Source organism: Prionailurus bengalensis, chromosome B1 (assembly GCF_016509475.1).
Source record: "Prionailurus bengalensis isolate Pbe53 chromosome B1, Fcat_Pben_1.1_paternal_pri, whole genome shotgun sequence".
Taxonomy (NCBI): Eukaryota; Metazoa; Chordata; class Mammalia; order Carnivora; family Felidae; genus Prionailurus; species Prionailurus bengalensis.
In genome coordinates, this window is record NC_057344.1 from 154,043,758 (window position 1) to 154,069,802 (window position 26,045).

Consider the following 26,045-nt stretch of genomic DNA (forward strand, 5'->3'; position numbering starts at 1 on the left):
ATGCTAATGGTCAACAAAAGAAAGCCGGAGTAGCCATACTTATATCAGACAATCTAGACTTTAAAATAAAGACTGTATCAGATGCAGAAGGGCATTATATCATAATCAAGGGGTCTATCCACCAAGAAGACCTTCAATTGTAAACATTTATGCACCAAATGTGGAAGCACCCAAAAATATAAATCAATTAATCACAAACATAAAGAAACTCATCGGTAGTAATACCATAATAGTAGGAGACTTCAACACCCCACTCACAGCAACAGACAGATCATCTAATCAAAAAATCGACAAGGAAACAATGGCTTTGAATGACACACTGGACCAGATGGACTTAACAGATATATTCAGAACATTTCATCCTAAAGCAGTAGAATATACATTCTTCTCCAGTGAACATGGAACGTTCTCCAGAATACACCATATACTGGGACACCAATCAGCCCTAAGTAAGTACAAAAAGATCAAGATCATACCGTGCATATTTTCAGACCACAACCCTATGAAACTTGAAATCAACCACAAGAAACAAATTTGGAAAGATAACAAATACTTGGAGAAAGAAGAACATCCTACTAAAGAATGAATGGGCTAACCAAGCAGTTAAAGAGGAAATTAAAAAGTATATGGAAGTCAATGAAAATGATAACATCACAACCCAAAACCTCAGGGATGCAGCAAAGGCAGTCATAAGAGGAAAGTATATAGAATCCAGGCCTTCCTAAAGAAGGAAGAAAGATCTCAGATACACAACCTAGCCTTACACTTTAAGGAGCTGGAAAAAGAATAGCAAATAAAACCCCCAAACCAGAAGAAGACAGGAAATAATAAAGATTAGAGCAGAAATTAATGCTATTGAAACCAAAAAAAAAAAACAAAAAAAAAAAAAAACAAAAAAAACAGTAGAACAGATCAATGTAACAAGAAGCTGGTTCTTTGAAAGAATTAACAAAATTGATAAACCACTAGCCAGTTTGATCAAAAAGAAAAAGGAAAGGACCCAAATAAATAAAATCAAAAATGAAAGAGGAGAGATCACAACCAACACAGCAGAAATAAAAACAATAATAAGAGAATATTATGAGCAATTACATGCATGCCAATATAATGGGCAATCTGGAAGAAATGGACGAATTCCTAGAAACATATACACTACCAAAACTGAAACAGGAAGAAAGAGAAAATTTGAACAGACCCATAACCAGTAAGGAAATCAAATTAGTAATCAAAAATCTGCCAGAAAACCACAATCCAGGGCCAGATGGCTTTCCAGGAGAATTCTACCAAACATTTAAGGAAGAGTTAACAACTATTCTCTTGAAGATGTTCCAAAAAATAGAAATGGAAAAACAAAAAGAAATGGAAGGAAAACTTCCAAACTCTTTCTATGAAGCCAGCATTACCTTGATTACAAAACCAGAGAGATATCCCACTAAAAAGGAGAACTATAGACCAATTTCCCTGATGAACATGGATGCAAAAATTCTCAACAAGATATTAGCCAACCAGATCCAACAATACATTAAAAAAAATTATTCACCACGACCAAGTGGGACTAATACCTGGGATGCAGGGCTAGTTCAATATCCACAAAACAATTAATGTGATTCATCACATCAATAAAAGAAAGGACAAGAACCATACGATCCTCTCAATAGATGCAGAGAAAGCATTTGACAAAATACAGCATCTTTTCTTGATAAAAACCTTCAAGAAAGTAGGGATAGAAGGAGAATATATCGAGATCAGAAAAGCCATATATGAATGACCCAATGCTAATATCATCCTCAATGGGGAAAAACTGAGAGATTTTCCCCTAAGGTCAAGAAAAAGGCAGGGATGTCAACTCACACTATTATTCAACATAATATTGGAAGTCTTAGCCTCTGCAATCAGACAACAAAGAAATAAAAGGCATCCATATGGTCCAGGAGGAGGTCAAACTTTCACTCTTCGCAGATGACATGACACTCTATATGGAAAACCCAAAATATTCCACCCAAAACTGCTAGAATTGATTCATGAAATCATCAAAGTTGCAGGATATAAAATCAATGCACAGAAATCGGTTGCATTCATATACACCAACAATGAAGCGACAGAAAGAGAAATCAAGGAATCCATCCCATTTAGAGTTGCACCAAAAGCCATAAAATACCTAGGAATAAATCTAACCAAAGAGGTGAAAAATCTATACCCTGAAAACTATAGAAAGCTTATGAAAGAAATTGAAGAAGACACAAAAAATGGAAAAAGACTCCATGCTCCTGGATAGGAAGAACAAATATTGTTAAAATGTCGATACTACCCAAAGCAATCTACATATTCAATGCAATCCCTATCAAAATAATACCAGTATTCTTCACAGAGCTAGAACAAATAATCCTAAAATTTGTATGGAACCAGAAAAGACCCTGGATAGCCAAAGCAATCTTGAAAAAGAAAACCAAAGCAGGAGGAATCACAAGCTATACTACAAAGCTGTAATCATCAATACAGCATGGTACTGGCACAAGAACAGACACTCAGATCAATGGAACAGGATAGCGACCCCAGAAATGGACCCACAAATGTATGGGCAACTAATCTTTGACAAAGCAGGAAAGAATATCCAATGGAATAAAGACAGTCTCTACAGCAAGTAGTGCTGTGAAAACTGGACAGCAACATGCAGAAGAATGAACCTGGACGACTTTCTTACACCATACACAAAAATAAACGCAAAATGGGTGAAAGACCTCAATGTAAGATAGGAGGCCATCAAACTCCTTGAGGAGAAAGCAGGCAAAAACCTCTTTGATCTTGGCCGCAGAAACTTCTTAACACATCTCCGGAGGCAAGAGAAACAAAAGCAAGAATGAACTACTAGGACCTCATCAAAATAAAAAGCTTTTTCACAGCAAAGGAAACAATCAGCAAAACTAAAAGGCAACTGACAGAATGGGAGAAGATACTTGCAAATGACATATCAGATGAAGGGTTAGTATCCAAAATCTATAAAGAACTTATCAATCAACACCCAAAAAACAAATAATCCAGTGAAGAAATGGGCAAAAGACATGAGTAGACACTTCTCCAAAGAAGACATCCAGATGGCCAACCGACCCACATAAAAAATGCTCAACATCACCCATCATCAGGGAAATACAAATAAAAGCACAATGAGATACCACCTTACACCTGTCAGAATGACTAAAATTAACAACTCAGGCAACAACAGATGTTGGCGAGGATGCAGAGAAAGAGGATCTCTTTTGCATTGTTGGTGGGAATGCAAGCTGGTGCAGCCACTCTGGAAAACAGTTTGAAGGTTCCTCAAAAAACTAAAAATAGAACTACCCTATGACCCAGCAATTGCACTACTAGGCATTTATCCACCGGATACAGGTGTGCTGTTTCGAAGGGATACATGCATCCTCATGTTTATAGCAGCACTATCAACAATAGCCAAAGTATGGAAAGAGCCCAAATGTCCACTGATGGATGAATGGATAAAGAAGAGGTGGTATATATATATATATATATATATATATATATATATATATATATATATATGTGATGGTGTATTACTCAGCAATCAAAAAGAATGAAATCTTGCCATTTGCAACTACATGGATGGAACTAGAGGGTATTATGCTGAGTGAAATTAGTCAGTCAGAGAAAGACAAAAATCGTAAGACTTCACTCATATGAGGACTTTAAGAGACAAAACAGATGAACATAATGGAAGGGAAACCAAAATAATATAAAAACAGGGAGGGGGACAAAGCAGAAGAGACTCATAAATATGGAGAACAAACTGAGGGTTACGGGAGGGATTGTGGGAGGGGGTATGGGCTAAATGGGTAAGGGGCACTAAGGAATCTACTCCTGAAATCATTGTTGCACTATATGCTAACTAATTTGGATGTAAATTAAAAAAATAATAATAATAAATAAAATTTAAAATAAAATAAAATAAAATAAAAAGACAAGTATTCTGAGTCTACCCCTCTACCCTCACCCTCCATGCACCACCCAACATACATGCACACTCAACTAGCCAGGGATAGAACAGGCACAGAAGAATCATAATAAATATTTGTATCCAGAAAAGGGAATGGTGGGAGGCAATAGCAGACACTGACCTAGTTCTGCTAGCTCCTGTGGGTCTCTAGTCCTTTGCTCTCTGGGAATTTCTTCACTTTTCATCCTCCTCATTGACAACTTCTTAAGTGAGTATTCAAAATATGTCTTTCTTGGGGCATATGGATGAACACTACTAGTGGCCTGATTTTTTTTTGTCTGTACAAAGTTGAGCACACATAGGTATTTCTATATGCCAAGCAAACTCAGCCTCTTTTAGAGCAGGCTGGCAGCCCTTTTGTCAATGGTGATCTCTGAACTTTTCATGGATGTTCTGTGTGGAGTTGTTTCCAGTCAATTCCACATGCTGAAAGTCAGGCATAAAAACATTTCTAAAGAGCTGTCCCTCCCTCTAGGTTAAGTAATGTGCATTTGGAGCTCTACAGACTTCACTGAACTACATCTTGAATCTTTCAGGACCCATGCTCTCCAAATATAAGGATTTAGAATCTATCTTATTTCTTTCACAGATCTTACTAAGGAGCCTGGTAATCACGCTTTGAGCTGGTCTTTATCCTAAAGTGATGTGTTAATAGCAGGGCACAGGATATCAGGGACTATATTTTAATGGCCATACCTTTGTCTGGGGACATACAGTTTTACTTCCTAAACCTGAAATCTTTGGACTATGTCCTCTAAAATCTGGCAAAATAATTATTAATTTTCTGAGCCTATTTCTTCCTTATAATATCTTTTGAAATCCTGTTAGCAACAATAAACAATTGCTAGTAACAACTCATTTCAATATTTGAATCAAAATCTCCTCTCTCAATGCTACAAGTTAATTAAATATATCTTCCAAGTTGCTTGTCTTTTCAGTTACCCCAGGTGACAGTTTGCTAAATGCTTTCTAACTGTAATGTGGGCAGGCGTCTTCCAGCCTCCAATAAGAGTGTCCTCTCCACTCACTGCCCATTTTAAAGCCTGAATCACTAAAATAAATAATTTTAGATTATTGGTACTTTACACTTATTGGTACAAAATTCTGTGTCAGTTGGGGTTTGATTTTTAACAATTACACAACCAGAATGGTATTCCTTGCAAGTCTCTGCCACTTGTTCTATTCTGAACAACTTTAGGGTAGGCTTTTGTTTGGGTCTGGGTTTTCCCCACACTTCTCCCATTCTCTGTAAGGCAGCTGTTACCTGAAGTCTTTCTTCTCATTATGGAAGTCAGGAGCCCAGGCTACCCATGCCTTTGCTTGAATTAATAGAGATGGCAGGTCAGCAAGGTTACTCTTTGGCAAAAAGATCTGAAGAAATGTGAAAATCTAGAAAAAAAGCATTAGGAACAATGATGTATCTATAAAATATGAGTGTATTAAAAATTGACATCAAAGAAAACACTTTATTCTTTCATGTTCATACAGTTTTTTCTTCATAAAATTATTTTCTAATATAAAATTACAAATCAATAAGACTTTATTGCACTTGAATATAACATCCAAACAACTCAAAGAATCAATGGTTAGAATAGGCAAGTGATGTATTCCTGTAATTACTATTTAAAGACTATAATTTTAACCTCAGTATGCATGTCACTTTACTCATGCCCAGTCAGTTCCTTGTAGTTAACAATCTTGTAGGAGGAAGTTCTAAAACTGCTGTTACAATATTACTTCTTTTAAATCAAGACTTATGTATAGACATCCTGTATCTCAGGAAACTTACATATTACTACATGGAACTGTTACACTGTGGGTAAAATTCTCCTATTTAGCAGTCAGGAATTTTACATGGGGATTTAGTTAGTTACTCACTGATATTCCTTGATTATAGAACTAAAGGTCATTGTTTGTTCTTTAGATCTTTATTTTGATTTCTTCTCATGTTAGACACAAAAAATCCAATGCGCCTGCTTTGATCCTGCAATCAAATTATGAAATGCTGTTCTGATCTTACCTTGAGCCTGTCTGGTTGGACACTTAGGTCTGAATGTTTGTGGAAATCTAGACCTCCTTTAACCTTATATGATAATAGTTATTCCTATGAAACTACTTGCATATAGCATTAATTATTTTCACTGTAAATGATTTTTGTGTTTTATATAATGAACATGATGTTTAGGATAAGAAACACCAAAATTCGGATTTAAGCACTTCAACTTCTTATGGACATTTGGCAGGGGATTTCAATGATAGGCCATACTTAATAAATAACTCATGTGATGCCTGGTATCTGCTGGACTCAATGCATGTCCTCAGTAAGGGATTTTTCAAATGTTTACCTAAATGAGGTTCGTTAAAAATGTTTACTCTTAATATTTTCCCTCATAATCTTTCTTGTGTGTTCTTTAAAATATTGGTAAGTGGTTTAAGCTTATACTGTTTATTGTTTAAACAAGTTATTAATTTGAAAATCATTTTTTCCATATGTTTATAACATTTTAAGAATTAATGCTTTGGTTCCTGAGAAATTTCCACTGTCAAGAGCTCCCTTGATAGTTTAGGAGTCAAGTCCAAACAATAACATTGGCTGAAAGCTTGAAGCCAAGATGTCAGAGGCAGGCTTGGTTTAAAATAAGACAATCTGTGACAGCACCTCTAGAAACTTTTTCTCACGAGATTATTAACTACAAGGAAATCACTGGGCACAAGCAACGTGGCATGCCTACTGTGGTTAAAATCACAGTCTTTAAATCACAATTACTGTAATATATTCTTTTGCCTTGACTAATCTTTGACTCTGAGTTTTCTGAATGTTTTCTAAGTTGCAATAGGTGATGGTAACTAAACCAAATATATTTATTCTTATACTTAGGAATTATTTATTTTAATATTGTAAAAGTTTTATTTTCTGGAGTTCTGCAGAACTCAATTTTTTTACATTTGCATGCATTGTAGGAATCACAATGATATTAAAAATAAACTAAATGCACCTGGTGTCAGAAAAACTTGGAATTAAACATCGACTCTGGCCCTACTACTGCAATCATGAAACAATTTGCCTATCCTATATGAACCTCTCTCCTCATTGAAAAATTATGATAATAACATAAACATTCTTATGGGGAGCCTTTGAGAGATTCTGTTGGATATTGGAAATACATGGAAATGCCCATGCGTGGTCCTTTGGGACAGAGTAGTTTTTTTTTTTTTTAATAGAGCCCTATATTTTGTCTTAGATTCAAAAATAAAACTGAGAATTATAGAAAGGGATCAGAATATGCCATTGCTCAAAAAAGAGTTGCAAGATGAATCTCCCTCATTCTGTTTAGAAATTCACAAGATGTTCCTGCATCACAAAATATTCTACTCTTTTAATACACACTGCTCTGAACAATCACTATCAGCGAGAGAGTTTAATTTTCACTCACACCAGCACCAAAAGCCACACAGTGCAAGTCAATCTAATTATAAAGCTAAAGGTTTTCCAAGACAGTTCCAAATCAGTGCTGGATTAATGTCCGAAGAACTTCCCTATTGTTCTTTATTGCCATACTGATAATGTAAAACACTCTTCTACTTTTAAATTTTGAAGATTTTTAGGGAGAGGAGTAGAAAGATAATATGAAAACTATTGCTTTCTTCCTTCTCCTGTAGGATTGTTTCATGTGTTAAAGCTTCCCACTAAGAGAAGGATAGAAAAGAATCACTCTTAGACCAGAGAGATCTTTCTTTCCAAAGGAGAAGTGGGAGATTGTTGCTAACATATTTTTCAGGAGGAGGATCATTATGGTCTACTATAGTCTCCACCTTTGTGCAAGTGTGTATGTAAATCTTCTTTTAACAATTCAGTCCTAAGCAGAGCTCCTGAGGCATTAAAAATGTTTCCTCTGACTGTGCATAGATCTAAATCTTTCTAAAAGAATACTCTGTAAACAAAAATTTTTGGAAGAAGCTTCTCAAATCTCATCACATGTTTGAAGAAACAAGCTACTGTACTTGAAAGCCAAATAAGTAAAAAATCACTTGTAATTTAACATTAAACAGCCTAGCTTAAATAATGATGCCATTGACAGTGATTCCTAGCTATTTCCACACCTTCTCTTCTTAAAATTTCAGGCTCACAATGCAATGTCATCTATCTGCACATGCAAGTATACCTCCTCGCATAGACGTTACAAGCACTTCACCAGCCAGCTAGAATATACTGGATGTCCCCATCAAGAGTGGGAGTAGTTTGCACCTATAAAATTATCTTAAAAATTAATTCTCTCCAATGCTTAGCAATATTATCTTCTCAGCCAAGGGTAGATGCATGGTATAATAACATATTTTTAAAAAATCTAATTCCCTCCATTAATATTTGGAAAGTAGGGTAGTTGATCTCTCTATTAGTGTGTAAAAATCACAAATTATTTTTCTTCTTTGAATACTCAAAACCCAGCACAGTATTTGGTAGTTGTAGCCATTCATTACTTTTTTCTTTTAATGTTCTTTTTAATTTTTTTAAATTTACATTTATTTATTTTTGAGAGACAGAATGAGACAGACCATGAGCAGCGGAGAGGCAGAGGGAGAGGGAGACACAGAATCTGAAGCAGGCTCCAGGCTCTGAGCTGTCCACACAGAGCCCGACGTGGGGCTTGAACCCACGAACTGTGAGATCATGACCTGAGCAAAAGTCGGACACTTAACCAACTGAGCCACCCAGGCACCCCTGTTTTAATATTATTAATTTGAAACAAAAGGATCTCATATTTCAGCTTGCTTTTCCTGTATCCGAATTTATTTTTATAAGTTATACATTTTTATGATATTTGATATATAGTTCTTATTAATTTTTGTGGTTATATATGTATTTAAGTTTATTTATTTTGAGATTGGGGGAGAGGGGCATAGAGAGAGGGAGAGAGAATGCCAAGCAGGCTTTGCACTGTTAGCACAGGGGCAGACCACACGAACCATAAAATCATGACCTGAGCCAAAGTCAAGAGTCAGATGCTTAGCCAACTAAGCCACCCAGGCACCCCTCTTTGTAGTTATATTTTCATCATTATGAAAGCATATTTGTTTTATCCCTTTCAACTATTGACACTGAATTAGATGACATCTTGTCATAATATTGTTATTCCTGATTTTTCTTCAGTTTCCTTTGTTTAAAATGTCTGCACCTCTTATACTCTTAAACTTCACTTAATAATTCTAAAATGTAGTGGAATGATAACACATAGTAGGTAAACAGTACTACATAATGGTTAAGGGATTCAAACCAGAACCCAAGCCAAAATGGACTTGCCACTTATCAACAGTGGGACATGCTTAAATTAGCTATTTTCCAGTTTCTTTGTAAGTAAAACGATAATGATAGAATTCCCTAACTCACTGGAGAACAGTGAGAATCAAATGGAGTTGTAAATATTAATCATTCATAATGGCTAATATGGAATTGGCTTTTTTTAAATGTACTTTTTAATTTTTTTCATGTAAATCCAAGTTAGTTAATATATAGTGTAATAATGATTTCAGGAATAGGATTTTATTTAGTGATTCATCACTAACAAATAACACCCAGTGCTCATCCCAACAAATGCCTTCCCTTAATGCCCATCACTCATTTAGCCTATCCATCCACCCAACACCTCTCCAGGAACCCTCAGTTTGTTCTCTGTAATTAACTGTCTCTTATGGTTTGTCTCCCTCTCTGTTTTTTATCTTATTTTTACTTCATTTACCCTATGTTCATCTGTTTTGTTTCTTAAATTCCACATATGAGTGAAATCATGATATTTGTCTTTCTCTGACCTATTTCACTTAGAATAATACACTCTAGTTCCATCCACATTGTTGGAAATACACATTGTTGCATTCTTCTTTATCATATATATATATCTTTATATATATTATCTTCTTTATATATATATATCTTCTTATATATATATCTTTATATATATATCTTCTTATATATATATATATATCTATATATCATATATATATATATATACATATATATATATATATCACATCTTCTTTATCCATTCATCAGTCCAAGGACATTTGGGCTCTTTCCATACTTTGGCTATTGTTGATAATGCTTCTACAAACATAGGGGTGCATGTGACCCTTCAAAACAGCAGTCCTGTATCCTTTGGATAAATTGCTGGGTCATATGGTAGTTCTATTTTTATTTTTTTTAAGAAACCTTCAAACTGTTTTCCAGAGTGGGTACACCAGTTTGCATTCTCACCGGCCATTCAAAAGGGTTCCCCTTTCTTCTTATCCTTTCCAATATCTGTTGTTTCCTGAGTTGTTAATGTTAGCCATTCTGACAGGTGTAAGGTTGTATCTCATTGTGGTTTTGATTTGTATTTCCCTGATGATGAGTGATGTTGAGCATTTTTTCATGTGTCGGTTGGCCATCTGGATGTCTTCTTTCAAGAAGTGTCTATTCATGTCTTTTGGTTCATTTCTTCACTGGATTATTTGTTTTTGGGTGTTGAGTTTGATATGTTCTTTATAGATTTTGGATACTAATCCTTCATTCAGTATGTCATTTGCAAATATCTTCTCCCATTCCACTGGTTGTCTTTTAGTTTTGCTGATTGTTTCCTTCATGGTGCAGAAGTTTTTTTTCTTGATGAGGTCCCAGTAGTTCATTTTTGCTTTTGTTTCCCTTGCTTCCAGAGACATGTCAAGTAAGAAGTTGCTGTGGTCGAGATCAAAGAGGTTTTTGCCTCTTTTCTCCTCTAGGATTTTGATGGCTTCCTGTCTTATGTTTAGGTATCACATTCATTTTGAGTTTATTTTTGTGTATGGTGTAAGAAAATAGTCCAGGTTCATTTGGTTCAAATGGTTCAATACCAATTGTTGAAAAAACTTTCTTCCATTGATACTCTTTATTGCTTTGTCAAAGATTAATTGGCTGTACATTTGTGGATCCATTTCTGGGATCTCTATTCTGTTCCATTGATCTGTGTGTCTGTTTTTGTGTCAGTACTATACTGTCTTGATGATTACAGCTTTGTAATACAGCTTAAAGTCTGTAATTATGATGCCTCCAGCTTTGGTTTTCTTTTTCAACATTACTTTGGCTGTTCAGGGTCTTTTCTAGCTTCATATAAATTTTAGAATCGTTTGTTCTAGCTCTGTGAAGAATGCTGGTGTTATTTTGATAGGGATTGCATTGAAAATGTAGATTGTTTTGGGTAGTGTTGACATTTTAACAATATTTGTTCTTCTAGTCCATTAGCATGGAATGGTTTCCCATTTTTTGTGTCTTTAATTTCTTTCATAAGCTTTCTAATAGTTTTCAGCATATATATTTTTCACCACTTTGGTTATGTTTTTGGTGCAATTGTATATGGGATTGACTCTGTGCTGCTTCATTATTGGTATCTAGAAATGCAACTGATTTTGGTACATTGATTTTATATCCTGCGACTTTGCTGAACTCGTGTATCAATTCTAGCAATTTTTTGGTGGAGTATTTTGGGGTTTCCACATAGAGTATATGTTGTCTGCGAGGACTGAAATTTTGACTTCCTTCTTGTCAATTGGATGCTTTTTATTTCTTTGTGTTGTCTGATTGCTGAGGCTAGAACTTCCAACACTATGTTGAGTAACAGGGGTGATAGTGGACATCCCTGTCGTGTTACTGACCTTAGGGAGAAAGCTCTAAGTTTTTCCCCATTGAGCATATTAGTGGTGGGTCTTTTGTTTATTGCCTTTATGATCTTGAGGTATGTTCCTTCTATCCCTACTTTCTTGAGGGTTTTTATCAAATTTTGTCAAATGCTTTTTCTGCATCTATTGAGAGGATCATGTGGTTCTTATCCTTTCTTTTATTAATGTGTCATATTGATTGAATTGTGGACATTGAATGAACTCTGCATCCCAGGAATAAATCCCACGTGGTTGTGGTGAATACTTCATTTAATGTTTTCTTGGATCTGCTTTGCTAGTGTCTTGTTGATAATTTTTGCACCCACGTTCATCAGGGAAATTGGTCTATAGTTCTCCTTATTAGTCAGGTCTTTGTCTGGTTTTGGATTCAAGGTAACACTGGTTTCCTAGAGTGAATTTGGAAGTTTTTCTTCCATTTCTATTTTTTGGAACAGCTTCAAAAGAATAGGTGTTAACTCTTCTTTAAAAGTTTGGTAGAATTCCCCTGGAAAGCTATCCAGCCCTGGACTCTTGTTTGTTGGGAGATTTTTGATTAGTGATTTAATTTCTTTACTGGTTATGGGTCTGTTCAAATTTATAATTGGGTTTTAAAACCATCTTTATCTTTATATTAATGATTGTGTATAATTTATTAATTTCATTCTCATTCAACACATAGTTATTGAGTATTTATTTTATGCCAGGGAATTTTAGGCATTGAGGAAACTGATAAATTATCAGAGATGTTGCCTCATAAAGTATTAAAGTATGATAATCCTTTGAATGGATACATACAACAAGCACTTGACCAAATAATGAACACGATAGCTTCAGATCACAGTAAATGTTACAAACAACATGTAATGTATAATATCATCATCAGGTAAAGTTCAAAGAAGTTATCATTGAGAAGTTGAATATGGAACTGAGATCTGAAAAGCTTAAAGTATCCAAATACTAATGATACCAGGAAAACTAACTCTAGGAACTGTAGTCTGTAGCCTGCTTCTAAACAGTAACCTAGAGCAAAGATAGGGCTCACATCATTTATCTCCCTTCTCTCTGGGATCATAATCTTGTGGTTTGTGTAATAGGAGAAACATGTGTGTAATTTTATTTGTTGCTTAAGATAGGAGGGTATATTAAGTCTCTTTGTTTTGAGTCCTCATTTGCATGGAAAAAAACTTTTTATTTTGAGATTTCAAATCTAAAGAAAGGATAAAAATCCTTGAATTACCAATAAAGAATTCCTGTATACTCTTTACCCAGAATAAGCTATTACTAACATTTTGTAACCTTTGCTTCTCTCTGTCTCTTTTTCTTTACACACAGACACACATTTTTCTGAATCATTCTTATTAGCTCTTTACCCCTAAATAGTTCATGACCTGTATTTCTAAAGGACAAAGACAATCTCATTCAAAAATTCAGAACAAATTTCAAATTCAGGAAAAAGAATATTGATATAATACTATTTTCTATGTAATACTATTATCTACAATGGACTATATATAGTATTATGATATAATCCAAATTCTTATTTCACCAAACATCCAATAATGTCTTTTATGGACATAGTTTCCTGATCCAGAATCCATTCCAGGAGTGTTCATTACACTTAATTATTTTGTCATCTAAGTCTCTTTTTATCTGGAAAATTCTCTCCATCTTTCTTTTACTTTTGTGGTTAATATTTTTTTAAATTTTTTTTTCAACCTTTTTATTTATTTTTGGGACAGAGAGAGACAGAGCATGAACGGAGGAGGGGCAGAGAGAGAGGGAGACACAGAATCGGAAACAGGCTCCAGGCTCTGAGCCATCAGCCCAGAGCCTGATGCGGGGCTCGAACTCACGGACCGCGAGATCGTGACCTGGCTGAAGTCGGTCGCTTAACCGACTGCGCCACCCAGGCTCCCCAATATTTTTTAGAATAATAGAGAATATGTTTTACAGTATGATCTTCCATCTAGATTTTGTCTGATGTTTGTCATGATTAAATTGAAATCATCCATATGTGACAGAAATATTACAATAAATAACAGTCCTTTTTCTTAATGTATTGCATTGGGGAATATGTAATATATGTTTGTTCCATTATCGGTAAAGTTAATTTTGATCACTTGGCTGAGGTAGTATTTAGCAACACATTTCACTGAAAAGTTACCTTTCTTCCCTTGTAATTAATTAAAATATTTTGTTGGAAAGATAATTTGAAATTCTGCAGTATCTTTCTTCCTCACCCTTATATGTACTATTTTATCATCAAATGATTATTTTGCTTAAGTCATATTTCACCAATCTTACTCATTTTCTAAATTTAGTATTTTTCTAAAATTATTATTGACAATAAAAATATGTTGCTTCTTCTCTATTCCTTCCTTTCTTTGTATTTTTTTCCTTCTACTTTCAGTGAATGCAGACTGATTATTCACTGGAATATAATACTAATACATCACTGACTGGCATTCTTTTGTTGTGCAAAATGCACTATATTTGGCTTTGTTCCTTCAAGATATTTACTTTTTTTCTTTCATGCTTCCATTATTTTTGAGTATTTCCCTATTTTATGGCAAAAGACATTATAATTACTTGCATTTTAAATTTTTTCTTGTTCCAGACCTAGGTTGTCTTTTTTTCCCAAAGTACTTGATTCTATTTGGTGGAATGGTATTTAGAAACCAGAATCAGAGAGCAAGGAATTTTAGGTCATTATTTCTAGGTCAATTCAGCAGGAAGAAAGAAACCAAAAACGACTTCTTATGTCATGTATTTGTTATTTTTCTTATTATTAAAGAAATCTTAGGGTCAGAGTTATACACTTTAGATTTGTTGACAGATACTGGTATTTAAGGGCAATATATTGGATGAAATCACAAGGAATTCAGATAAGATAACAAAAGACTTATGATACTCTAATAATTAGAAATCAAACAGAGATTGCCCCTAATAACCTCTTTGACATCATCTTCTATGCCTCTCCTTCTCCAACAGCTCCAGTAAAACTGGCCTTTGTGTTGTTCCTTGAACATACTAGGCACAATCCTGCCACAGGGCTGTAGTTTTTGCAGAATTTTCTGTTTAATACTTAAACTGAATTGTCTCCTGATTTATTCCTTGTTTACTGCATATCTTTGAGTAAATGTCGTCTTCTTTCTGAAGACTTCTCTAACTTATTTAATGTGGAACTCCTCATTCCTCTTTTTCTTGTTTTATTTTCCTCTACATTTTTTTTTATCATGTTCTGATAGGTCATGTAATAGACTTAATTATTCTGATTATTTTTTTGTCTTTTGAATACAAGCCAGCAAGAAGAGAAAATTTATGTTTTGTTTATTGTACATCACCAGTGCCTAAAAATTTATCTGGCATACAATCAATGCTGTTTTGGGTACCAATGTTCATTTCAGTAGTCAAACATTCTAAATTTTTTGGGTAACTAAAGTTAACTTCTCGTTAAAATCTGCTTCAGTTTCTAAATTCCTAAAATATGGAACCAATCATCTTTAATTATATTACTTATCTTTCATTAATATGAACTCATTTTAACTATTCTTTCTATTTTAATATACAAATTTTCAAGGGACAATTGCAGAAATTTCTTTAGTAATTAAACTGTGCAAATGCAAATTGTTTTACTTTTCCTTAGGAATAACATAATTAAAGTATTTTCACTGTAAATTTGATTTGTTCTCTGCTTGGCTGATTTTCATTGGGATTCATTCCTACAGACAAGAGCATTCTATTCTTTTTTTAAATACTTCACAAGGAAAATTGTTTCATTAATATTTTAATATTTATATTCAAATATTACTTCAACACCTGATCATAAAATGTAATTATAAAAGTAAGTTAGAAATATAATTCAAAATAATATTCACTTTAAACCTATATCTTGTTCACACAGAAAACCATATGCTGTGCTATCCTATTCTGGAATTAACATTAAGAACATATTTAAGTTAAACAACCAACATTTAGACACTAATCTGAATTAGTAATTGATTAGACACTAATTGATCAGACACTAATCTGAATTAGTAATCTGAATTACTAATCTTATAAATACATCAAAGGAAAATAATTGATTCAAATACAATTTACTTTGCATGTGAATTCGTACATTTCATCTACAAAATGATATAGTATGGAGTGGGAAAAGTATATTGAGTTGCCATTTAAGAGACCAGAGTAATTAAATATGCCTCTGTCCAAATAATCAGCTTCTCTAAAACCATATTTATTCTTCATATTGATTCTTCACAGATGTCATATTTGTAAATAATATTTTAAATATTTTGAGATCCAAAATATGTAATTTAAAATTCATCCATGGGGCACCTTGGTGGCTCAGTTGGTTAAGTGGTTGGCTTTTGGTTTCAGCTCAGGTCATTCATGATCTCACTGTTCATGAGTTTTAGTCTTGTTCATCAAGTAGAGATTTTCTTTCTTTCTCTCTTTGCCCCTCCCCAGCTCATGCTCTGTCTCTAAAAATATATAAATAAACTTAAAAATATTTTACAAAATAAAAAATAAAATGCATCCTAATTCTAAATAAAATTGAACAGTGCCAAGGAATAATTTATAAATTTAGAACAGATTTAGAAAGACAATGATGGAGATCAATTGCAAATACAGAACCACCTACTTTTAATATTTAGGTTTTTATTTTGCTTAGTTTTCCTTGTGTTTAGAGTAGAAAACATGATAGAGGCACTTCTTTCAAGACCTACAGTTAATTTAACAAAAATATTAAAATCAAATTATTTTTGTAAATATCATCAGTGTTTGGTATGAGATGACCTATAGAATGACATGAAAGTTGAATGTGTATTATGCAATGAACATAAGGAAATTATGACATAAATTTTTCTTATTTGGCACATTGAAACAAACACAATAGCAATTAGAACATAAGGACACTTTGCTTTTTAATGTTTATTTATTTATTTTGAAAGAGAGAGAGACAGCACATATGAGCAGGGGAGAGACAGAGAGAGGGGGAGAGAAAGAATCCCAACTAGGTGCTATGCTCAGCAAGGAGCTGACAGGGAGGTGGGTGGGGGCAGGGGGGCTCACTGTGGGGCTCAATCTCACCACTGAGAGATCATGACCTGAGCCAAAATCAAGAGTCGGTCGCTCAACTGACTGAGTCTCCCAGGCACCCCTAAGTAAGGCCTTATATGAATTAAAGAAAATAGAGTTTGTTAGAAAAATCTACTAAGAAAATTCCGAGTGTCAGTCTCAGTAATGACAGTAATTCATGACCTTGAAGTAATGCTTTTATTTTTGTTACCAGTGGTAATTAGAAGTATATATATTGAGAGGCCAGTTAAATGGCTTTGGGATGAAATAGAACATGACATATATAGTGAGACCAATTGGAAATTAAAATAATAGCATGAGTTTTTATAGCTTTGCTATTCACGAAAATGCTATATTACAGATATTTAACTTGTATTTTATGGCCTTCTGTATGAGTCCTGCTTTGATCAAGAAAACAGAGAGCAATGTAGATATGTTGAGCAGGAAGAAATTTAACAAAATAATTTGGAAACATAATTCTTACTTTAAGAACCATTAGAAAGGCAGGGGAAGCAAAAGTCAATGAAAGCTACCAGGAGTTTTGTGGAGATGAGAAGTTTTCATTCATCCTAGGAAGTAGCCATCAGTTTTCTCAGATCCTTGCAATATTGATGGTAGTATTTTGAAAGAGGATGTCCAGAAGTCACTGGAAAAACTGTACGGATAATGGTAGGAGAGTGAGAGCTCCAGCGATAGTTTTTATTTATTTATTTTTATTTTACAAGGATTTTTTTTTTGGTATGGATCACTTATAGGTGTCAAATACTACCTACTTTGGTATTATTTTATATTTACAATAATGATTTGATGTATGTATATATTGAAAATGATTACCGCAATAAGGTTAATTAAAACATCTATCATCTCACATAGTTATATTTTATTTTTCTTTTGATGGTGAGAACTTCTAAAATCCACTCTCTTAGCAACTTTAAAATATACAATACAGTATTGTTAACTAGAATCATCATGGCATAGATTACATCCTCAGGATTTACTTATCTTCTAACTGGAAGTCTGTACCCTTTGACTCCATCCATACATTTCCCCGACTCTCTACATAGATATTTTTGACAACCCACCCTTAGCTCTCACGGATACCTCCAGAATAGGGGGTATTTATTTCCCTGAAAGACAACAGCCCAAGCTATTTTATGCGGTATGAAGACATTTCATCCCACCTTAAAATTTCTCAACTGAGTATTCTCTTCAAGACCATATTAAGTAAATACCTAATAAAGCAAGGTACTAAAAATTCTGAAGGCTTTCTCTTATGAGGAAAATGTGTGCATTGAAAATAAATATAAATATGCATCAACATCAGTATTTATTAAGACAGACATAAGTCTAGATAAAAGCCTTAGTCAAAATATAATCCAACTAAATTATGAAAACTTAAGTTCTTGTTTTCTTCAAGGTACATAGAAAGATACTCTCTTTTTCCACCTGACCCAGGCAATTGGCGTTTCAGGATATAGGTCCAGTTGCTGAATTTTATTGTTACCCAAACTATACTGATGATGGCTTGCATCTCCTTCTAACAAGATGATCATATGTGAGAATTTTCTGTGTTACCTAAGGGTATTGCCTTTAGAAAAACAAAAACAAACAACTTCTTCTAAACTGCATGGTGTAAACATGCAAGAGAACATGTAGCCTAAGGTGAATAAGTACCCTATGTTGTGTGTACAATGGCTCATCCACTGTAGATTGGTGGAAAGATGAAGTCATTGTTGTTTGATGTTCACATAAAGCAATGCAAGTGAATAGGGTACACAAATTGGGAAGTATGCCCTTCCAAATTCTATTCCCACCAATATTATTATAGGTATGAGATAACCCAACTTGCAATGACTTTATACTTAACTAGTAATAATGCCTTTAAGGGTACCTCATCTTACTTTCTATTCTCACACTCACTGGAGCTTAACATGCCCAAGTCCTCTTCTTTGTTTAACAATAGTTATTTTTTATCTTTCATTTTATATACTAGGGTTGTAAATTTTAAAAATACAGTATTTTGAATTGGTATCCAGCCCCTATCCTTAAAATCATAGAGTAGATTTTGATTAATTTTTCTGGTCAAAAGATACTTCTAAATGGTAATAATTTAGAATCTTCTCCTAAAAAATTAAAAAAAAAATATTTGCGAGATCTATTCATGTTTTTTTTACTTATTTATTTTTGAGAGAGAGAGAGAAGAGCACAAGCAGGAGAAGGGCAGAGAGAGAGGCAGACACAGGATCCAAAGCAGCTCCAGGCTCTGAGCTGTCAACACAGAGCCCAGAGCCCCACATGGGCTTGAACAAACGAAACATGAGATCATGACCTGAGCAGAAGTTGGACACTTAACTGACTGAGCCACCCAGGCACCCCCTATTCATATTTTAAATCATATGCTGGCAATTATTAATAAGTGCAAAATCACATATATTTAAAGCTGTATGCAACCTGTTTTCTGTAAATGTGTATGTTTTAGTGTGTGTGTGTGTGTGTGTGCACATAGAATCAAAACATTGATTCATTCATATATTTTTGTATGAACCAAGAACGTGGCCTCAAATATCCTGCTTAACACAGTCTTGTCTTCCTCTGTTTGACAAATTTTTTTTTTCTGAAATTTATTGACAAATTGGTTTCCATACAACACCCAGTGCTCATCCCAAAAGGTGCCCTCCTCAATACCCATCACCCACCCTCTCCTCCCTCCCACCCCCCATCAACCCTCAGTTTGTTCTCAGTTTTTAACAGTCTCTTATGCTTTGGCTCTCTCCCATTCTAACCTCTTTTTTTTTTTTTTCCTTCCCCTCCCCCATGGGTTCCTGTTAAGTTTCTCAGGATCCACATAAGAGTGAGACCATATGGTATCTGTCTTTCTCTGTATGGCTTATTTCACTTAGCATCACACTCTCCAGTTCCATCCACGTTGCTACAAAAGGCCATATTTCATTTTTTCTCATTGCCATGTAATATTCCATTGTGTATATAAACCACAATTTCTTTATCCATTCATCAGTTGATGGACATTTAGGCTCTTTCCATAATTTGGCTATTGTTGAGAGTGCTGCTATGAACATTGGGGTACAAGTGGCCCTATGCATCAGTGCTCCTGTATCCCTTGGATAAATTCCTAGCAGTGCTATTGCTGGGTCATAGGGTAGGTCTATTTTTAATTTTCTGAGGAACCTCCACACTGCTTTCCAGAGCGGCTGCACCAATTTGCATTCCCACCAACAGTGCAAGAGGGTTCCCGTTTCTCCACATCCTCTCCAGCATCTATAGTCTCCTGATTTGTTCATTTTGGCCACTCTGACTGGCGTGAGGTGATACCTGAGTGTGGTTTTGATTTGTATTTCCCTGATAAGGAGCGACGCTGAACATCTTTTCATGTGCCTGTTGGCCATCCGGATGTCTTCTTTAGAGAAGTGTCTATTCATGTTTTCTGCCCATTTCTTCACTGGGTTATTTGTTTTTCGGGTGTGGAGTTTGGTGAGCTCTTTATAGATTTTGGATACTAGCCCTTTGTCCGATATGTCATTTGCGAATATCTTTTCCCATTCCGTTGGTTGCCTTTTAGTTTTGTTGGTTGTTTCCTTTGCTGTGCAGAAGCTTTTTATCTTCATAAGGTCCCAGTAATTCACTTTTGCTTTTAATTCCCTTGCCTTTGGGGATGTGTCGAGTAAGAGATTGCTACGGCTGAGGTCAGAGAGGTCTTTTCCTGCTTTCTCCTCTAAGGTTTTGATGGTTTCCTGTCTCACATTTAGGTCCTTTATCCATTTTGAGTTTATTTTTGTGAATGGTGTGAGAAAGTGGTCTAGTTTCAACCTTCTGCATGTTGCTGTCCAGTTCTCCCAGCACCATTTGTTAAAGAGGCTGTCTTTTTTCCATTGGATGTTCTTTCCTGCTTTGTCAAAGATGAGTTGGCCATACGTTTGTGGGTCTAGTTCTGGGGTTTCTATTCTATTCCATTGGTCTATGTGTCTGTTTTGGTGCCAATACCATGCTGTCTTGATGATGACAGCTTTGTAGTAGAGGCTAAAGTCTGGGATTGTGATGCCTCCTGCTTTGGTCTTCTTCTTCAAAATTCCTTTGGCTATTCGGGGCCTTTTGTGGTTCCATATGAATTTTAGGATTGCTTGTTCTAGTTTCGAGAAGAATGCTGGTGCAATTTTGATTGGGATTGCATTGAATGTGTAGATAGCTTTGGGTAGTATTGACATTTTGACAATATTTATTTTTCCAATCCATGAGCAGGGAATGTCTTTCCATTTCTTTAAATCTTCTTCAATTTCCTTCAGAAGCTTTCTATAGTTTTCAGCATACAGATCCTTTACATCTTTGGTTAGATTTATTCCTAGGTATTTTATGCTTCTTGGTGCAATTGTGAATGGGATCAGTTTCTTTATTTGTCTTTCTGTTGCTTCATTGTTAGTGTATAAGAATGCAACTGATTTCTGTACATTGATTTTGTATCCTGCAACTTTGCTGAATTCCTGTATCAGTTCTAGCAGACTTTTGGTGGAGTCTATCGGATTTTCCATGTATAATATCATGTCATCTGCAAAAAGCGAAAGCTTGACTTCATCTTTGCCAATTTTGATGCCTTTGATTTCCTTTTGTTGTCTGATTGCTGATGCTAGAACTTCCAGCACTATGTTAAACAGCAGCGGTGAGAGTGGGCATCCTTGTCGTGTTCCTGATCTCAGGGAAAAAGCTTTCAGTTTTTCCCCGTTGAGGATGATGTTAGCTGTGGGCTTTTCATAAATGGCTTTTATGATCTTTAAGTATGTTCCTTCTATCCCGACTTTCTCAAGGGTTTTTATTAAGAAAGGGTGCTGGATTTTGTCGAAGGCCTTTTCTGCATCGATTGACAGGATCATATGGTTCTTCTCTCTTTTTTTGTTAATGTGATGTATCACGTTGATTGATTTGCGAATGTTGAACCAGCCCTGCATCCCAGGAATGAATCCCACTTGATCATGGTGAATAATTCTTTTTATATGCCGTTGAATTCGATTTGCTAGTATCTTATTGAGAATTTTTGCATCCATATTCATCAGGGATATTGGCCTGTAGTTCTCTTTTTTTACTGGGTCTCTGTCTGGTTTAGGAATCAAAGTAATACTGGCTTCATAGAATGAGTCTGGAAGTTTTCCTTCCCTTTCTATTTCTTGGAATAGCTTGAGAAGGATAGGTATTATCTCTGCTTTAAACGTCTGGTAGAACTCCCCTGGGAAGCCATCTGGTCCTGGACTCTTATTTGTTGGGAGATTTTTGATAACCGATTCAATTTCTTCGCTGGTTATGGGTCTGTTCAAGCTTTCTATTTCCTCCTGATTGAGTTTTGGAAGCGTGTGGGTGTTCAGGAATTCGTCCATTTCTTCCAGGTTGTCCAATTTGTTGGCATATAAGTTTTCATAGTATTCCCTGATAATTGTTTGTATCTCTGAGGGATTGGTTGTAATCATTCCATTTTCATTCATGATTTTATCTATTTGGGTCATCTCCCTTTTCTTTTTGAGAAGCCTGGCTAGAGGTTTGTCAATTTTGTTTATTTTTTCAAAAAACCAACTCTTGGTTTCGTTGATCTGCTCTACAGTTTTTTTAGTTTCTATATTGTTTATTTCTGCTCTGATCTTTATTATTTCTCTTCTTCTGCTGGGCTTAGGCTGCCTTTGCTGTTCTGCTTCTAGTTCCTTTAGGTGTGCTGTTAGATTTTGTATTTGGGATTTTTCTTGTTTCTTGAGATAGGCCTGGATTGCAATGTATTTTCCTCTCAGGACTGCCTTTGCTGCGTCCCAAAGCGTTTGGATTGTTGTATTTTCATTTTCGTTTGTTTCCATATATTTTTTAATTTCTTCTCTAATTGCCTGGTTGACCCACTCATTCGTTAGTAGGGTGTTCTTTAACCTCCATGCTTTTGGAGGTTTTCCAGACTTTTTCCTGTGGTTGATTTCAAGCTTCATGGCATTGTGGTCTGAAAGTAAGCATGGTATAATTTCAATTCTTGTAAACTTATGAAGGGCTGTTTTGTGACCCAGTATATGATCTATCTTGGAGAATGTTCCATGTGCACTCGAGAAGAAAGTATATTCTGTTGCTTTGGGATGCAGAGTTCTAAATATATCTGTCAAGTCCATCTGATCCAATGTCTCATTCAGGGCCCTTGTTTCTTTATTGACCGTGTGTCTAGATGATCTATCCATTTCTGTAAGTGGTGTATTAAAGTCCCCTGCAATTACCACATTCTTATCAATAAGGTTGCTTATGTTTATGAGTAATTGTTTTATATATTTGGGGGCTCCGGTATTCGGTGCATAGACATTTATAATTGTTAGCTCTTCCTGATGGATAGACCCTGTAACTATTATATAATGTCCTTCTTCATCTCTTGTTACAGCCTTTAATTTAAAGTCTAGTTTGTCTGATATAAGTATGGCTACTCCAGCTTTCTTTTGGCTTCCAGTCGCATGATAAATAGTTCTCCATCCCCTCACTCTCAATCTAAAGGTGTCCTCAGGTCTAAAATGAGTCTCTTGTAGACAGCAAATAGATGGGTCTTGTTTTTTTATCCATTCTGATACCCTATGTCTTTTGGTTGGCGCATTTAATCCATTTACATTCAGTGTTATTATAGAAAGATACGGGTTTAGAGTCATTGTGATGTCTGTATGTTTTATGCTTATAGTGATGTCTCTGGGACTTTGTCTCACAGGGTCCCCCTTAGGATCTCTTGTAGGGCTGGTTTAGTGGTGACAAATTCCTTCAGTTTTTGTTTGTTTGGGAAGACCTTTATCTCTCCTTCTATTCTAAATGACAGACTTGCTGGATAAAGGATTCTTGGCTGCATATTTTTTCTGTCTAGCACCCTGAAAATCTCGTGCCAATTCTTTCTGGCCTGCCAAGTTTCAAAAGAGAGATCAGTCACGAGTCTTATAGGTCTCCCTTTATATGTGAGGGCACGTTTACCCCTTGCTGCTTTCAGAATTTTCTCTTTATCCTTGTATTTTGCCAGTTTCACTATGATATGTCGTGCAGAAGATCGATTCAAGTTACGTCTGAAGGGAGTTCTCTGTGCCTCTTGGATTTCAATGCCTTTTTCCTTCCCCAGTTCAGGGAAGTTCTCAGCTATGATTTCTTCAAGTACCCCTTCAGCACCTTTCCCTCTCTCTTCCTCCTCTGGGATACCAATTATGCGTATATTATTTCTTTTTAGTGTATCACTTAATTCTCTAATTTTCCCCTCATACTCCTGGATTTTTTTATCTCTCTTTTTCTCAGCTTCCTCTTTTTCCATAACTTTATCTTCTAGTTCACCTATTCTCTCCTCTGCCTCTTCAAGCCGAGCTGTGGTGGTTTCCATTTTGTTATGCATTTCGTTTAAAGCGTTTTTCAGCTCCTCGTGACTGTTCCTTAGTCCCTTGATCTCTGTAGCAAGAGATTCTCTGCTGTCCTGTATACTGTTTTCAAGCCCAGCGATTAATTTTATGACTATTATTCTAAATTCACTTTCTGTTATGTTATTTAAATCCTTTTTGATCAGCTCATTAGCTGTTGTTATTTCCTGGAGATTCTTCTGAGGGGAGTTCTTCCGCTTGGTCATTTTGGATAGTCCCTGGCGTGGTGAGGACCTGCAGGGCACTTCCCCTGTGCTGTGGTGTATACCTGGAGTTGGTGGGCGGGGCCGCAGTCAGACCTGATGTCTGCCCCCAGCCCACCGCTGGGGCCACAGTCAGACTGGTGTGTGCCTTCTCTTCCCCTCTCCTAGGGGCGGGATTCACTGTGGGGTGGCGTGGCTCGTCTGGGCTACTTGCACCCTGCCAGGCTTGTGATGCTGGGGATCTGGCGTATTAGCTGGGGTGGGTAGGCAAGGTGCTCGGGGGCAGGAGGGGCAGGCTTAGATCGCTTCTCCTTAGGTGATCCACTTCAGGAGGGGCCCTGTGGCAGCGGGAGGGAGTCAGATCCGCTGCCGGAGGTTTGGCTCCGCAGAAGCGCAGAGTTGGGTGTTTGCGTGGAGCGAGCAAGTTCCCTGGCAGGAACCGGTTCCCTTTGGGATTTCGGCTGGGGGATGGGCGGGGGAAATGGCGCTGGCGAGCGCCTTTGTTCCCCACCAAACTGAGCTCTGTTGTCAGGGGGCTCAGCAGCTCTCCCTCCCTTTGTCCTCCAGCCTTCCCGCTTTCCGAGCAGAGCTGTTAATTTCTGACCTCCCAGACGCTAAGTCGCGCTTGCTGTCGGAACACAGTCCGCCCGGCCCCTCCGCTTTTGCAAGCCCGACTCGGGGGCTCTGCTTGGCCGGCGAGCCGCCCCTCCGCCCCGGCTCCCTCCCGCCAGTCCGTGGAGCGCGCACCGCCTCGCCGCCCTTCCTACCCTCTTCTGTGGGCCTCTCGTCTGCGTTTGGCTCCAGCGACTCTGTTCTGCTAATCCTCTGGCGGTTTTCTGGGTTATTTAGGCAGGTGTAGATGGAATCTAAGTGATCAGCAGGACGTGCGGTGAGCCCAACGTCCTCCTAAGCCGCCATCTTGCCGCAACTCCCGACAAATTTTTAATCATGAAAGAAAAACATGGTTTCAAAAAATGCGTATCACATGTATTGATTATCACTATCCTAGGGAAAATTTAGGTGTTATGATACAAAATAGAAAAAAGCAAAGTATAAATTTAGAAATTGAACATATCTACCCTTAAAGCAAGAAATTTTTGACTTAAATTAATTTTCAATTGTAATGTTTTAAGAAATACCTGAATCAGCAATGCAAATTAAAATTATTAAACCTGAATGTAATTTCTTTGACATTGGTCATAGAAATATTTTTCTAGTTATGTCTCCTAAGGCAATGGAAACAAAAGCAAAAGTAAACTTTGGAACTATCTCAAAATTAAAAAAAAAAAAAAAAAACTTTTGCACAGTGAATAGAAACACCAACAAAACAAAAATGCAATCCATGGGATGTGAGAAGATACTTGCAAATAACGTGTACAGTAAGATTAATTTCCAAAATATACAAAGAATGTATATAACTCAACACTAAAAAACAAATAATGTGATTAAAAATGGGCATAGGAACTGAATTTTTCTAAAGAAGACATGCAGTTATCCACCACATACATGAAAAGATGCTCAACATTTCTAATCATCAGGAAAATGCAAATCAATACCAAAATGAGATACTACTTTAGACCTGTCAGAATGGTTAAAATCAGAGACAAGATATAACAAGTGTTGGTGAGGATGTGGAGAAAAAGGAACCCTTGTGCACTATTGTTTGGAGAGTAAATTGATACAGCCATAGCTGGA